Source organism: Crocodylus porosus, unplaced genomic scaffold (assembly GCF_001723895.1).
Source record: "Crocodylus porosus isolate Cpor-Errol unplaced genomic scaffold, CroPor_comp1, whole genome shotgun sequence".
Lineage (NCBI taxonomy): Eukaryota > Metazoa > Chordata > Crocodylia > Crocodylidae > Crocodylus > Crocodylus porosus.
In genome coordinates this window covers 630,040-647,260 of record NW_017728904.1, presented here as the reverse complement: position 1 = coordinate 647,260, position 17,221 = coordinate 630,040, and the positions used below count along the sequence as shown (strand labels likewise).

At 43.0% G+C, this 17,221-nt stretch overlaps 1 long non-coding RNA gene across 1 annotated transcript; it reads left to right on the top strand.

Moving 5' to 3' along the window:
• Nucleotides 1-4,437: 4,437 nt before the first annotated feature.
• LOC109324715 lies at nucleotides 4,438-6,907 on the top strand. Its single transcript, XR_002104987.1, has 2 exons — nucleotides 4,438-4,497; nucleotides 6,119-6,907. It is a non-coding gene; the product is annotated as an uncharacterized LOC109324715 (long non-coding RNA).
• The last annotated feature ends 10,314 nt before the right edge of the window (nucleotides 6,908-17,221 follow it).

Here is a 17,221-nt window from a genome sequence, read left to right as displayed (position 1 = left end):
AAACTAAATTCCTATATATAGAATAGATCCTAGGCTACTACTAACCCTATCCAATATAAGCGTAAACTAATATGAAAAGTAGTTATAAAATAAAAGCACCAAGTTCTCAGAAATCCCTGTTGCTAGCGTTGCAAGCAGGCAATCTGCTGAAGATTGGGGCTCCCAGCCGGTGTGGTCTGACGCAGAGGTGCTGGAGAACACCAGCACTGCAGAAACTGACCCTGAGGCAGAAAGCAGGGAGCCAAAAAACTGCTGCCTTTTATGCATTTTCTTTGGCCCTCCCCCAGAGCACTGGGATTGGAAGAGACCTCAGAGAAAGCTGACAGGTCACTGGCCAGCCACACATGTCAGTCATGAAAGCACTCCTTCTCCCCTCCCCCTCCCTCCCCTTAGCTCCCTTCTCTAATATTTCCTTTTATCTCTCTTCCTTTGAAACTAGGCCACCCATGTTGTTTGAATAAGCACTGAGTAAAGCATGGTCTAATTATGGGTGCTTTTGGTTTTCAGAGACCAGCTTAATATACCTGGGGTCTGGCTTCCATACATGATGACCGTCTTCAGTGCCAACTTCAGTCAGTTTTCTTGAAAGCAAACCAACATTGGTAATTTTTTATTTAAAATAAATAAAATAATAAAATAACATTATATGCTTGTCTTGGCCTTAAAAAGAATGCAAACAAGAATATCTCCCCTGAACAAGGTGGGGTGGAAGGGATAGAAATGAGAGAGCAAGTAGGAAATGTTGATATCATTTCTGGTGTTGTCATGTTCTAGTAGCTGCAATGATGCTGGGAAGGTGTGGGAGGCCAGATTTATTTGGTGATATTCTTTAGTCTGCATTTTTTCTTTCCCAGACAAGGGCATCTTGTACCTGCAAGCTTGTCTAACAACTCTTCCAGCCAAAAAACGTTGACCCAATACAATATGTTACCAAACAACTCTGACTTCTTTTATAGGAAAAATTATAGGATCATAGGAGAATAGGGCTGGATAAGGGATCTCATGAGAGCATCTGGTCCAGCCCCCTGCTCAAGGCAAGATCATCCCTGAATAAACTACTACAGCCCTGTGTTGGTTCAACCTGCTCTTGAAAGTTTCCAGAGATGGGATTTCCACAGCTTCTCAAGATAGTCTGTTCCCAAACGGGTGCAGGTATCCAAACTCTGAAAAGAAAAGCGAATAAAGATGCAAGTCAAATTGAAATGAATTAAAACTTCATTATTTTCCCCTGTTTTTAGCAATGTCAGCATGCTTTTGTTTTGTTTTGCTTGTTTTAAGAAGGTTGTTTTGATTTGAAGTTTGTTGCTGTGGCTCATCTTAAAAAATTATTCTCATTACACCTTCCTGTTTTTGTTCCAGTGTTGTTAATCGGTGGGTGGTAATTTCCAGCCGAAAAATTTGCCAGGCCTCTCCTACATGAATGTGTTTTCCTGGTTTAAGGATCTGGCCTGATATGGGGAAACTGGGATACTAAATATTATCCTTTCCAGGCCTTAAACATTGTTCACATATGAAAATAAAAGCTACTTGGAGATCATTGAAAGGGTTTTTTGCTAGACTGAAAAAGGTTTTCTTCATTTTTACTTCTGGTCTTTTATACTGTTGCATTATTTTACTTATTGATTCTTTTTCATAATGTATCTTTCAAGGAGACTGTTCGAGTGATGTGTGGCTTTGAGACTGCTATCTGTGCTAGCAAGTGATATTTTGGCTCACAGTTATCCCTTAGGTCTTCCAGTATAGTACTTCAAAGTGTCAGGTCATCATAAAAAAAAAAAAAAAGAAAAGAAGAGAAAAAAATCAATTTTTTTTATACTGCTTAATACTACCACCTAATGTTTTTAATTGCCACCCTCAGAAACACTTACGTTTTTCAGGAACTTTATTTTTCATTGGAAAATATGTTCTAATCAGCTCTGTTGGCCATCTGTGCATACCTGGCAAAGTCTGCAAAAGTACTCTTATTGAGTATAATCCAGCGTCCCTTAAATTCAATGACGTTCTTCCCTGGTGTTCTCAATGGCAGCTGATGGAGGCTTTGTTCATTTGAAAATATGACTTGGTCCAAACATAGTTTTACAAGGATGCTCCAATAATGCAATTCAAAGGGCTGTCGGCTAGCAAGTCATGAGGCATCAAGACCTTTAGCTTCTGTTTCCTGGCCACCTCACCAGCTCTCTGTGTGATTACTGTGGTGTGCTGTAATTTCCCCACATCTAAAATGGGGTAAATAACACTTCTGAATGGGTTTGGCAAAGCAATTTGGAACAAACAGTCATTGATATTCAGTATATGCAAAGAGTTCTCTTATAACATTGAGTAAGAGCCCTTCATTTCCCAGTATCCATGCCCAAGTGTCTCACGGTTCCCCTAAGCAGGACATAATAGACTCTGCCACGATTTTAGGATTATCGGATTTCCAGGAAAAGCAACTTTTAAAATTTGACTTCGTAAATAATGGTTTTTTTTAAAGCTGGAGTTCCCAAAGGGGCAGAGGTGAGTTAGGAACTCAGCTTCCTCTGAAATTTGACCGAACTGGGCATCCGACCCTCTTACGTCTGTCGAAATCCCAGCTCATTGCTGATGAGCCCGATCCTCAGCTGTCGTCCATAAGCACAGCTTCATCATGTTCAGGAAGGCTATGCTAATTTATAGCAGCCAAGGAACAAATTCTTTATGACAAAGACAATTTCCCCCGGACCCTCCACTCCTGTCAGTGGCTTGTTTCACCCCGATTTAGATGGTACATGGCTGACTTCACTTGGTTAGACATGTCTGCAAATACATCTAACCTCCTTCCAGCTCAAAGTTTTTTTGGTGCTTGGTTATTTTTCATTTCCCTGCAAATATGCTAAACCTTCAGTGTGAGGGTCTCTTGACTTTCCGTGACCTATTAATCTCTAGATTTAGCTTTGATGAAGGAAGGGGGAGGGAAGATACTCTCTTGGTTAATCCATAAAGATTGGGCACTTTAAGATTTTCAGGAGTTACTTGTGGTGTTCAGGACTTATTTTGTGACTGTCTATAAAAGTGTGGTCTGCAGAGGTGAGGGCTCACAGCTTTCCAAAAATAAGACTCACTTAAAATGTCTGCAGCTGGGTAGCAAATTCACTAGTTACTCTCGAGTGTTCACTTGTCACTCTTGGCTTGGTGCTTAGATGATCTTGGAGAAATCAATAGTCTCTCTATTTATCAGCCTGACTTTCTTTGCACTGTGGAAAATCTATGCCATGGTATTTCTAAGCATTTATCTGGAAATTTCTCTAAAGCAGCTGGTTTAGTGACAGGTGGAAACAGGAAGGAGCACCAAAAACCAATCTATAGGCAAATCCTATGTTCCTCGAGCTCTCTAAAAGGTCCATGTTAAGAATCGTGAAGTTTGCTCTGCTTCATGTTTTACTGGTTATATGAAAGGCTGTTTGGGCGGTAAATGGATTAAAAACTATTTCCAAGGTGATGGTTTGGATTTCCTGAACAGGAAGGTGTTGCATCTTAGACTAAAGGGTTAGTGTAACATCTGCTCATTCCACAGCTGTTTCAACATAGCTAAGAACATTTTAGCTTGGTCTCTCATTTAAATATAACTGGATTTATTAGGTGCATTTCCCCAGAAGAACACATTGGTGGATCACGTATAAAGACACCGGTTCAAGAAATTAATCCTAAACTTTTATAAACACCCTACTTTCTTCTCCACCTAGAAGCGACTTGGTAAGAGCTTGGGATGTCTTGCAATGATGTACACCCTGAAGTCCTGACTCCAAAACAATTATCGCATGACCAGATGACCATTCAGAGCCAAATCTTTGCCTTGAGTTGGCACAGGGGTCTGCAAATTGCACAGTCTTGTCTTGAGATATATTTTGAAGACTTGAAGTAATGCAGTTGTCTTGTGCTAGCCCTCCTGGCCCTCCATCCAGGGACAAATTATTTGAGTCCACGGGCACTGAGCTCATTAGAAAGATAACTGGCCCAGAATTAAACATTGGATCAGAGCTGCAATGAACAGTTAAGGGTGAGGCTAAGCACACAGAAATATGTCTTGCACCCTCCAGGCTCTCGTAAAATAACTCTACAATGCTCCCTTCTAGATAGTCCTGGATTTAGGAACTAAGACAAAATCTCTTGACTGAGGGGATATTGTGCTACTTATGTATATCCCTGAGCCACCCAAATGCCACAAAATAGACTTAGATTCATTCCTGTTTTGTCAGCATGCTGGCACTCGATTGAGTTTGGCCGATACAGATTTAAGATGAAAGATATCAGCCCAGCACAATAGTATGTGGGTTTGGGAATTCTCTAATAATCATAAGCTGTGATCCAAACAATTAAAGCAATTATATGAGTTACACATACCGAAGACATTATTGGGTAACTGATAAAGACCTCATGCACGAACAGTGTCTCATCTTCCTGGAAGTCCAAGAAAGTATATAAAACTTATGATTCAGGGCTCCTCTGTCCATTCCCTTCATCGTCTTCTTGCAGAACTGGGTAAGTGCAATTCATCTCACTCCAATTTTAAATAGCAATACATAGGTTTAGCGCTAGTTTTAATTTAGGGCTAAATCCCACATGGATGCTGTGTGGTTCTTAGCAATAACTCCAAGAGTCACCTTGTAGTTATTCTCTTGCATGCACTGGTGTTAAATATAGGGTACGATTTCTCAGCTATGCCAGGTGCTGGGACACAAACTTTTTATCAATTGTAACTGGGGAATGTGTATCTAAATCTCTTAGAAAAAGGAGCAAGTTATAATGAGGAAAGCAAGGGTGTGAATGTACAGCCTATCACTTGCTCTGGGATAAGTGCCTACGTGCATGCTTCTGCCTCGCAGTAAATTAAAGCAAACCTGCTCTGGCTTTAACCCCTCAGTGAAAGAACTTTTACACACACTCCTTTTAGTACTTTCAAAGCTGGTTTTCAGAGAGGCAAGCAATCATAAGTTCCTGAACCATTACAGGTAAGCACAGAAAACTGAGATCCTGGGATGCAGCTGGTCTTCATTGTCATAGCCGCTTTGGGGGTAAAGTGGATGTTGACTATCTAGAACAGCTGAGATCTGGTCTGGTGCTGAAATGGTTTTAACAGGGGAACTGCCATGACCAACATTATCCTCAACTGACCCTGTGCTTTAATTTTCTAAAATGGCTTGAAAATCCCTCCTTCCTTATCACCCTCAGTCTTTCTAATATGGACCTTGTAGGCTGAAGGGAACAGAGGAGTTTGCGATGAAGACTGTGGAAACCTGCATTCAGCCATAGACAATCTCTGCAAACATGGGCCAAAGACCAAGCCAGGGCAGCAAGCCACATGCTAGGCCCAACTGCGCCCTGGAGCTTAGTAGCTCTGTTTGCCAGCTCCCCACCTGAAAAATGGGCATCATAATTCCTTTTTCCAACTTGTCTGTTTAGTTTGTCAACTTTTTAGGGCAGAGTCAGTCTCCTGCTTTGCATTTGTGCAATGCCCCACCTGACCCAGGCCCCGATCCCCACAGTAAACAACAGCCCCGACAAGAACCAGGAACACCTTGTGGTCTAGCCCCAACTTGCCCATGACTCGTTAAAGTTGGGCAAGTCACTCAGCCAGTGAGCTTTAATTATCTCTACCCTCAAACAGAGGTATCGGTGATCCATTCCTACGTGGACGTCATGTAGCTCGGTGGCATTAGGTGAAGTAGTGGAGAGGTACATGATGCCTATCACCTCTGTAGCAATTTTGGAGAGCAAGGGCAGGAAACAGAGGATGGGCAGACAGGGGGTTTGGTGCAAGCTGGAAGTGGCTCTGGGGAAGACCTTCGAAAGGGTTTTCAGATGAAGTGCCTCTAGTTAAGAGGACATTGGTTGCAGGGGAAAGGTTTGGAGGCAGAATAAGATGGACTCAAGGGGCTTGCCGGTAGGAAAGTCCCATGTGAAAGTAATGATAAGACAATGGGAGCACAGACGTAGCCACCAAAGGGATCACAGGAGCATAGGACTGACAGGGATCCCCAGCTCATCCATTCACCCCCAAGGTTCACCCTGTAGATTGCACATGGCTGCTGTTGCCCTAATATCTGATCCCATTAATTCACTGACCGTTATGCTTTAATATTACTCTGTTGTTTGCTTCCAGGTTCTTGTCTGTCTCTGAACAATGTCTTGCAACACTGATCACTGCACCGAAGGGCGCCCGTCGCCGTGCGAGGTGAAATGCCCACAACCTATTGTGACCAGCACCAATGAGGCATGCGTTGTGTCCTGTGGAGACTCCCGAGTGATTATATACCCACCACCTGTCATTGTGACCTTCCCAGGACCCATCCTCAGCACCTGTCCTCAGGAAAGCTTGGTGGGGGCGGCTGTTCCCTGCGAGTCAGGGGTGCCTCAGTCAGCGACGACGGTGCCCTTGACGTCCGAAATCGGGGGGAGCTCGGGGTTCTCTGTGCCTTTGAGGTCTGAAATTGGGGGGAACTCAGGGTTTTCTGTGCCTTTGAGGTCCGAAATCATGGGGAACTCGGGATTCTCTGCTGAGAGATTGTATCTGAACCGCGAACCCCAGCAACCTTCCACCTACACGTACTCCTTCACTTCCCAATGGAGACATCCTTGCAATAGACCAGGTTGGAATAGATATCAGTCCTCTTACATGAAGAAGGAAGAGCCAGAGGAGGAGGAAAAACCAAAGGAGTAGCATGTAGACACAGAGGAGTCCTCATGAGCATAGCTTGCACAAGGTTTGAACATCTACATCTCTAAAGGCAGCCAGAGCTGTAGGTATTCAACACCTCCTGACAACAGGTTTAGGTTTGTCTCTCTCAGGTTACACTTCACTTTAGATTTAGGCTCTTTCCCCCAAGGGCTTCCCAGAAATGTGATTAAACAGTCATTAACACTGCAAGACTGATTCCTTGAATCACAGAATAATTGAAAATGAGGGCTGGAAGGGACCTCAGGAGGTCGCGTCTAGTCCAACCCCTGCTTAAAGCAGGACCAGCCCCAAAACAGGACCATCCCCATCACCCTGCTCAAAGCAGGACCATCCCACACGCAGCACATACTCACAGAAAATCTGGAACATACATGATGTTAACACTCGCTGACACTAATCTGTATAATTTGTGGACAGATCAGGTGAAAAGTGTCACTTCTGTCTGTACCCTAAGGTCTGTGTGCATCATCCTTCAGGGTAACAAAGGTGGGCACTACAAGATTTAAGCGTAAGTTTTGAGCCATGTAAATGAGCCTTGATTTCACAGAGAGTTTGGCATGCTGTATGTTCCCCTTTTTCCTATGTAGCTGTGCAATTTGTGTCTGGCTTTTAGTTATGCTACACAAGATGTGAAGTGGAGAAGCTGTTCAGTCCTCTGCTTATATTTTGTTTTGTCAAAAGGAAAACTCTCTTGTGTGAAACACGTAACTACGAAGTGAGGGAATGGTTATAGCTTGAATGGAGATATGGCTTTTATCTTTTCCATTCTCCCTTTTTTAAAGGTTATGCTTTACCTCTCCTTCCCATTAAAACTTATGCAGCAAAATAATATCGACCTCATGGTTTTTCTTTCTCCTCTGTTCTTTATGTGTAAACAACTTCAGAGGCATACTGTCGGATTTAGCGACGTTCATCCCACTCAGTCCTGAAATGAAAGGAAAATGCTGTAATAAAGAGCTTTGCACGTATCTTTTGAGCGAGTGGTTGTTGTTCTCTGTATTAATAAGTATTCTCCTTCTGAAAGAGAACATCTGCTAGCTAAAAGGTAACATAAAGTAGCATAAAAAAATTAAGTAAATGGCTTTCACTTGAAATGATTTCCCCCCCTCTAAACAACGCTTACTTCTGCCAAAGGAGCATTGCCCACCAGTAATCTTTGCATACATCTTGAACCCACTTTCAATAACTTTGAGTATTACATGACTGCTGCTCTGCATGGGATCATCTTAAAAGGGTTTTTACTTGAATTTTAAATTTCATCAGATTGGAAACCATTAAAATACTATATACAGCTATGGGCCTTAATCTTTCCCTACCTAAAAATTAAAGTTACATATATATCCTTCACTTCAAGTCTGTGAATTGGCTATCTGACCTCTATGAAAATACTATCAGGGTTATAATTAAACACCCCTGCAAAGTGAAGTACCAAGCTTGTACAGATAAAGGAAACTTCCTGCCGAATCCTTTATCAGCACAAAGATAAGACTGCCTAGTCCTGCATCTAAAGATGGAGGCTGGATAAATGCAAACTTCTAATAACCAGATGAGAAATCATTACAATGCTATTTGCTATGTCATATGTGCACCCAGCAGTGACTCTTACTTCTTAGGGTTGGTAATAGATGTTTTGAATATAGAAGAGTTCATCTTGCTCTGGGCAACTCTGTGTCATCAGCAGAATCATTGCACTGTCCCTCAACATGTGAGGCTTAAGGTTATTTGCTGGTGGTGAGTGTTGTACTCCTTGCCATCTCCGGACACCAGCCAGTTGTTCACAAACGGTTGGCAAGAAGAAAAGGGAGTGTAAGACTATCTCAATCCATTCCACCAAACTGTTGCATATTCCCAAAATTTCTCAGTTGAAATAGTCCCCATCAGAGAAATCTCATCTAGCAGACTCAACATGTTCTGCAGGAAGGTGAAGTTTGGCTGAAGACCGAGGGGGACTGAATAGAAGGCTTCAACTCTTGCAGGGTGGCTCCAAAGAAGATGGAGCTGGGCTGTTCTTAGTGGTGGCAGATGACAGACAAGGAGCAATGGGTTCAAGTTGCAGTAAGGGAAGCTGAGGTTAGATATTAGGGAAAACCTTAGGAGGAGGGTAGTAAAGCACTGGAACAGGCTACCCAGAGAGGTGGTGGCGTCTCCATCCTTGGAGGTTTTTAAGATGCAGCTAGACAAAGCCTTGCCTGGGATGATGTAGTTAGGGCTGGCCCTGCTTTGAGCAGTGGGTTGGACTAGATGTGACCTCCTGAGGTCCCTCCCAACCTTCATTTTCTATGATTCCAAAAACACCATGTGTGCAAGTGTACCTATGCAAAGACTTATCTAGTTTCCTGCCAACCTACCTGCTGGGTAGGCAGGTTACTAGGCAGGTTGTCATACTTCATCAGGTGTATGCGTGCTAATTTTCCAGACTACTCTTTTCCTTTGTCTCCTAAGCTGTCCGGCTGTGCCCCAGTAAGCCTCTTGCTAGTCTAAATGAATTCAGTTCCCCTGTAATGATATTATCTTAGCCTTTTCCTTCACAAGACTCTGAATTTCATTTCATTTCTGTCAATGCAGAACCAAAACCAAAAAAATTGGAAACCTTGAAGTAGTTTGCACTGCTGCCTTCAGTATCCACCAGTGCTCTCATGCTCTCATGCGCTCTCCCTGCCCTGTTGCTAGTCCTAGCAGTGGGTTGGTGACTATTACTGGGATTCCCCACATTTAGAAGTGGAAAATGCCATCCTTTCTTAGGCTGAAAGAAAAAAGGGGCACAATCGTCTGGGGATTGTCTTAACTGGGAAAAGTGGTCCGGTTTGGCTCAGGCTTATCTAGCATCTTCGTAGACACGAGAAGCCCGTGCATTTGCTCCTCACTCCTTCACAGTCTCTGTTGTTCTTCAGGTGCTCAGGAAGGACACAATCCCCTCATGCCTTAAAAGGACCCCAAGGTTGTTGCTTAAAAGTGACAGATTTCAAGTGATGTGGGAACATGTGACTTTTGGAGCCACTGGAATTTTACCTTTAGACAAAAATATTGCCACCACCTGTCCCAGCATCTCCAGGAACTGCCGACTGTGAGCTAGTTTTTCTTGCTGCAGCTGGCATGTGTGCCTTGTTTCATTGATTCAGATTGAAGGTGTAATGAATGCATTTGCAAACGTTTGCTTTTAAATTGGGTCCTGGTGGCACACCCTAGATAAGCAAGGAGCCAGGGCAGAGCTGGAAGGGTGTGTTGAAACTGCCAATGGATGTTTGATGCACTGCGGCCAACACATGTTGCAAGAAGGTAATTCTCAAAAGGGGTCATTGGGCAGGGTGGAGTTCCCTCTGCAGGACAAAATGACCTGAAACTTGGCTGGCTCAATCCACCCCTTGCCCTCAGCTGATTTAATCATTTTTATACAATATAAACATAGAGAAGGAATCTGGAGCTTCTTTTCACCAGATGAGGACCTGACTCACACCCTTTAGCAGGGCGTATTTGTTAACATAGCATACTTGCTTTTTAATGAAAATACAGTGACAGATTCTTTTCTTAGAGCACCTTAGTGAAGGTCCTTAAAGGAAAGATGCTTTAGTTTCTTGGCCTGAGGACCTGAAGATTGAACAACCTCTGGGAAGGGAAGCTCGTGTGCTTTACCTATTCCATAAACATGTGTTGGGGGTCTTAGTCTAGGTCTTTGCAAAGTGAGAGCCATCTATGTAGGTTCAAGGAAGTCAGACCTCCAATGGGATTAATGCCAATATTATCTATCAAACCATCTGAGTCCAGGCTTTGGGTATTTGGATGGGGATAAAACCTTGCCGAGTTGACCAAGGCAGGCCACATCTCTTCATAATTGTTCTCATCCAGATGAGTACATGAATGGGATTGCACATTTTCCAGTTGTCAGAGGTTATACAGTGCTGTTGACCAGGTAAAGGGCTTGATTCTCCCCGAAGTCCAGAAAGTGAGACTTAAGTCATGTATGCATGTGGCCCTGGCTCCTCTGTAGAAGGATGAATTTCATCCAAAGTGGCTAATATATAAGGGATGAAGGAAAAAGGAGAACAAAGTGGATATTGTGCAGAAACTATCTGGGGTGGTTTAGACAGGGGTGAACCTGCCTTGAGCAGGGGATTGGCCTAGAAGACCTTCTGAGGAGTCTTCCAGCCCACTTTTTCTGTTGCTCCAGTTCCTATGACTATGATTTTAATGCAAAATAGAAAGAAAGTATGCTTATGTGTAATTTAACACTTTTAATTAAATCATCCTTGTACATTATTTGGAGGAGAGCAGCATTCATTTTGAAAAAGTTGAAAGTCATGTGGAATTATCGAAGGGTAATAATTTCCCAACCTCAAGCATGTGGCTATTTAGAGCAAAGAAATCTTTTCAAATTGAGAGAAACTTATTTACTTATTTAATGTTTATCTTACCTTTGCCTTGTAGCTAGAAGATGGTGTGACTGCACACTGAAGGAAGATTTTTATTCAGCAGCATGTCTACTGTAATGTGTAATGAGTGAAATTCCCCGTGTACAGAGGTAATGAGTGGAAGTACTGACCCGGTAAGTGGTCCAGTTCTCTGCTCACTTCTGGTTTCTGGAGTTTAAGAGTGGCCCTGTCTCTCCACATGATGGGGGCTGGATTTTTGGTTGCAGTGGTTTATAAAGCCTGAAGATGAAATGAAGACCAGAAGGCTGATACTACAGTGTGGCCATACTTGGTATAGGAGAGACCTGAGATGCACCATCATAAAAGCAAATAATTCAGAGTAGAAAGAATGTCTTTCCAGAATTTCTAACACAAGCATAGCTACTCACCTACTTGCCAGAAAAGTTCACAGCATCCTGGGCTGCATTAGTAGGAGTCTTGCCAGCAGATCGAGGGCAGTGATTCTTCCCCTTTATTAGCACTGATGAGGCCACATCTGGAGTCCTGTGTCCAACTTTGCCGCCTCCCCCCGCCCCCCCGCCCCCCACTGCAGAAAGGATGTGGACAAGTTGTGGGGGGGGTCCAACAACAAAAATGTTTTGCGGGCTAGGGGACATGATTTGTGAGGAGAGGCTGAGGGAACTGGGCTGATTTAGTCTGGGGGGAGAGAAGTCTGAGGGGGGATTGAATAGCAGCCTTCACCTCCCTGAAGGTTGATACAAAGATGAAGGAGCTGGACTGTTCTCAGTGGGGGCAGAGGAAAAGGAGCAATGGGCTTAAGTTACAGCAAGTTTGGATAATAGGAAACACTTTCTTACTAGGACGGTAGTAAAGCACTGGGACAGGCTACAGAGAGGTGGTGGCATTTCTATTCTTGGTGGTTTTTAAAGCCAGCTTGACAAAGCCTTGGCTGGGTTGACCTAGTTGGGGCTGGTCCTGCTTGGAGCAGGGGTTGGCCTAGATGTGACCTCCTGAGGTCTCTTCACACCCTCATTTTCTATGCTTCTAAGAAGCTGTTTCATGCACAATAGCCTTCTTTCTTTGTTAGAACTGGTGAGTTAGACAACCTCATTCAATTTTTGCTCATAATCACGTATGCGTTTTACAAAGCTTTGTGTTCAAAGGGACAGGAGTTAAGCTAGGCCATCATAGAGGAAATAATAATTGGTGCATGTTAACATGATAAAGACATTTATGGACCTGAAATCAGCAGGTGCTCACCATGCTCACAACTCCCTTGAACTTTAATAAGCATTTCTGAGAGCCAGCCCCACTGGCTCATTCTGGCGATCTATATCTTGTTGTTTTGTTTCTGGGTCGGCCTTTGCTCCATGGATATGGCTTCTGAGGCTTGCACGGTCCATGGATTTCATAGCTTTGCTTATGGCCCTAGTGGAAATCCTGTATCAATGTATAAGTCACCCAAACCATGTAGGACCTTGGGACCCAGTAACATCTGCATGGATGCCCTTAAATAGCTAAGCCACCTCTTTGAGTTTGCAACATTCGTTGCTCTGTGCCTCATGCTTGCCTTGCCTCTCTCAATCCTTCCTGCTGGCAACTCCTAATCCTTTGTATTATACCTTCAATCACAAGTAATAATAATGCTATCACCTTCATAACAACTTACCTGCTTACCTACTCACTGCTGCATTCAACCATTCATTCTCCCAACTCCCATGTGATAGAGAAAATCTTCCTTTAATTATTATAAGAAATGGGATAATTGATGCCCTGCAGGTAACTGAATTGTTGAGAGCCATTTCATGAGCAAGTAGAAAAACTGGATCTGAGGCCGAGGCACACCTAATTATTGTTAACCTTATAATTTCTAATTAGAGCTCCAGTATCTCCTAGATGTGTCAGCTATGACTGGGGATGGGTGGTGTATAGACACAAAACCAGGGGATAATGTCGGTCACAATGGGATGATGAGCTGACAAAACTGATAGGGTGAAAAGAAAGATTATTCTCCTGATTCTATAGGTGGAACAATAAAGTTTAGGTTTCAATATAGCTAAGCATGCTGGGATATGAGGTCTTCAAAAATATGGCCCTGACTAGTGTAGAAAATCCAGGGCAGAATTCCCATGTCTTGTGTTTCAAAGGGGAGCATTAACCCCAAATCCTCCCATCTCTCCACAGCTACCTTGCTTTGTTCAGTTCAGTAAGAGACACGTGGGCTGTGTTTAGTGTTGGTCCCTTCTGACATCCACCCCCTAGTAATCCCCATTATTGTTTTGGTCAAACCCACAGAAGCAGGCAGTCAAGGAAGAATTTTGCTATAACCCCACAATGTAATAACCATAACATGTTGGAGGGGTGCACTGTATTTTCAGACTGATTTAAAATATTATTGCACAGAAGATGATGGGGCAGTGTTCATTGTGCCAGTTGTTTGGCATACAGGGGATGGCAGAACAAGGAACAGTGGTTTCGAGTTGTAGCAAGGGAAGTTGTGGGTAGATATTAGAGAAAACTTTCTCATAAGGAAGGCAGTAAAACATTGGAACAAGTTACCCAGAGAGGTTGTTTAATCTCCACCCTTGGAGGTTTTTGAGACCGGGCTAGGCAAAGCCTTGGCTGGAATGCTGTAGCTGGGGACAGTCCTGCTTTGAGCAGTGGATTGGACTAGATGTCAGCCCTCAGTTTCTATGTGTCTATGATAATTAGTTCTTTGTAGCAGGAACACATGGCATCACGATTTCCAAACTTTTGTGAGTTGCTAACGAATAAGAAGGAAATATCATTTTATGAAAGAAAAACCAGAAGATGAACTAAATTGTCACTTTTCAATGAAGCAATGCTAGTTTATATCACGTGAGTTTCTAGGTCTAAAACAGCAAATTTTACACTTTATAATAATCTATCTAGTTTAATATTCTTTTTCCTTTAGGCTAAAGCACCAAATACTTCAAAGGAAAGTACAAAAACCCTGAAGTAGTCCATTATGTCAAAACCCCACCCCAACCTCTGTGGAGTTTCTTCCTTATACCCATTTGCTCTAATAGAGGGGGATATACAGAGGCATATCTACTATGTATATGTGTGCACAACACATATCGTGTCCCCCCCCCCCACAACCGGTGAATACATTTCCCACCAAAGTCTTTCTCCTTTTATTAAAACTGGTAATCGTAGTTTCCTGAAAATTGTAGGCTCAGGCTGTCAGATCTACAGTTGAGATGCATTACTATCTCATGTGTCCAGCAATTTAGCTGAGAACATGGCCATGGATGAAGGTTTCTGGCTATAGAGTCTTGCCCTCTGCTCAGAGGCAGACAGATCACCACATTTGGGGGTCAGAAAGGAATTTTTTCCCATAGTCAGACTGTTCTGATTGTGGAGGTTTTTATCTTCCTCTGTAGCATGAGTCATGGACCTCTTCCTTGGATTGCTCAAGCATATTTTAACAATCACTGCAGCTGCAGGACACTAACCACTGTTGTCCCCCAGCTTCATCTGCAGCTGTTTTGGGTGCTCTGCTTGGTAGCAGTGACAGAGTGGATTGTGTTGTTCTAATAATAGATTAGACAAGGATTTGCATGGGATGGTTTGCATAGGGATGATCCTACCTTGAGCAGGAGATTGGACTAGATGATGTCCAGAGGTCCTTTCTAGCTCTACTTTCCTATGATCCTATGAGTCTTAACAGCATGAAGGGGATTTGTTGGCTTTTTCAGACTACAGTTCACTGCTTTGAAGAAGGATTTCATGTTAACTCTTTATATCTAAGCTTGGTATCTAGTTTTGAGTTAATGTGGTATGCAGGCTGGGAGGGGTCTTTATTCATCATGCTTGAGTTCCTCAATGTGAAATATTCACTCTGAGTGTGACCCTCTGAAGCAGAAGGACATCTCTGTAATGAATTGTATGGCCTTCAAATACAATCCAGTGGATTACAAACCTCTCCTGGCTGGAAAGCCAATAACCATTTCTATGCACCATTTCTTTCCTCTTTAACTTTGAGTTTTAGTGTTCAGGCCTTTGTGGTAGTGTTTTGCCCAAGGGTCAGCTTTAACCCGTCAAGGCTGACATAGAAATTCAGCATTGAACTACCTTAATGACCAGATTAGATTTTTGGTCATATACCAGCTGAGTATTTGGCCTAGTATTTCAGTTAATATTTTCTGAGGGCAGTCACATTCTCTTATCCCTCCTTTTTGGTGGTAAAACATCATCCATTTCTTTAGACATATCTACAGATTTGTTTAGCAAGCAGCCATGTCTTCAGCTCCTCTGTATGCAGCTGGAAGAAACTACACAAGGCTGTGAGGTTTTCTTGCTACAGTTAGCATACATAATAATTTTAATGATCATGAATGAAGGTTTAATTAACGTCTTTGGAATGATTTGGTTATGAAGATCTTGATGCCACACCTTAAGTGTACCGAGAGATGGAGAAGAGATAGAAGCTTGTGTTGACACTCCTCATGCATTTTTGTCCAGCTCTGATCAAAGGATGTCATAAGAACCATGAAATTATAACATGGAAATTGCTTGTTAGGGTGGATCTCCTGGGAGCCTCCAGTCCCAATGACTCCAAACTAGCTTCTCTAACTTCACCCATTTCATTTGGCAATTTATCTCAGACAACATGAAATTGGTACCAGGTGACCATCCGGTGCATATAATTTTAAGAGCTTTTTTTTTTTTAATGATGACAAAAGACTTTACAAGGAAAATCAAATGGCTTTTATAAAACTATTCTTTTCTCAGAAGATCTTGGTTGAGGCCTGTCATAGCCATGACATTAAATCCATCACTTTCTCCTCATTTTCTCACACAAAGAGGATAGACCTGGCATCTTCTGGGATCATACAATTCTTCTTGCAGACCAGACCTTGGGCTGAAATCCCTCAGCTGTGTTTTCTTCCCGGGCTATAAATTAGCCTCAGACACTTCACACATGCTACTCCAATTTCTTTCCCCCTGTCTGATTTGCTGCTCTGCTTTCTGCTTCCTGCCCTATCCTACATGGGTTGGCCAACCCTGGTGTAGCTAGTCATTGACACCCCACCTTCTTCATAAACTTTTCTGGAAGCTGGAGTGCAGCATGCTTCTTGTAAACCAGCTGTCTTTGCCCCCCTAAATCTTACACATAAGATTAAATGAACTCGGGTTCACCAGAAAGCATGGTATACATCTCAAATGTAGTTAGTCTGTAAGATGAAATCTATCCTTTGCCATTTCCCACACTCTTTGGACGCATTCTCACCTGGATTCTCCCACTCTGCACCTCCCTAGAGTCACCAGCAAGGCAGGGACCTCAACAATTTAGAAAACTTTTGAGGAGTTGGTGCCTCTGTTGCCTTCCAAGTGATGGGAATAGGGTTTATCTGAAGCTACAGTGCTTTGGAGCCTGGTGTAGCCAGCTCTGTCAAGGAGCATCTTGTTGGTAATGACTTAGCAAGTGATGCAATTGCAGTCAAACAAATGGATGTATGATGTCCATCAGCACATTACATGCAACTCCTGCATTCTGTAGATGACTTTAGCACATCTGAAAGCCATGCTCATAAGCTCATTCATAAATGTGTGTTTTGCTTTTAGTTTCCTGGTTGTTCCAGGGTTTGTGGGTATTCCTGTTGGCTTAATGTGGTCCACAGGTTCCCCTGTTGCACCTACAGCCCAGAAGTGAACCCCATGATTTCTGGTACTACATCAGATGCTGACAATATGAAGAAAATGAGTCCCCCCAGCTGAATGAGCCCCCAGGTCTTAATGTACTCATAAAGGCAAGGGCTGAGAATTGGTTCTGAGGGTAAGAGGACACATCTGGTGTCATGACACCTTAGGTTCCACATGATTTAGCACAAGACTCATTCCAGCTGTTGGCCATTCACACAGAAATTCCCAGTGTTTCTCTGCATGGAGGTAAATGAAGAAGCAAGTGGTACCAGCATCAAGGTGTTGAGAACTGCAAAGCTTTGATATTATGGTAATGTGAGTGTAGGAGCATCAACGTATGAGTGTAGGAACTTTCGGTATTTGACTAAAGAAGAGTCAATGAGGATTTGATCCATTAGTTCCTAGTTATACCTCAGTTCCCCTTGTATCCTGGTCCTCTTGCTCCTTTCTGCTTGGCTTTGCTCCCAACCCTTGTTTTGTCTGTGCAGCT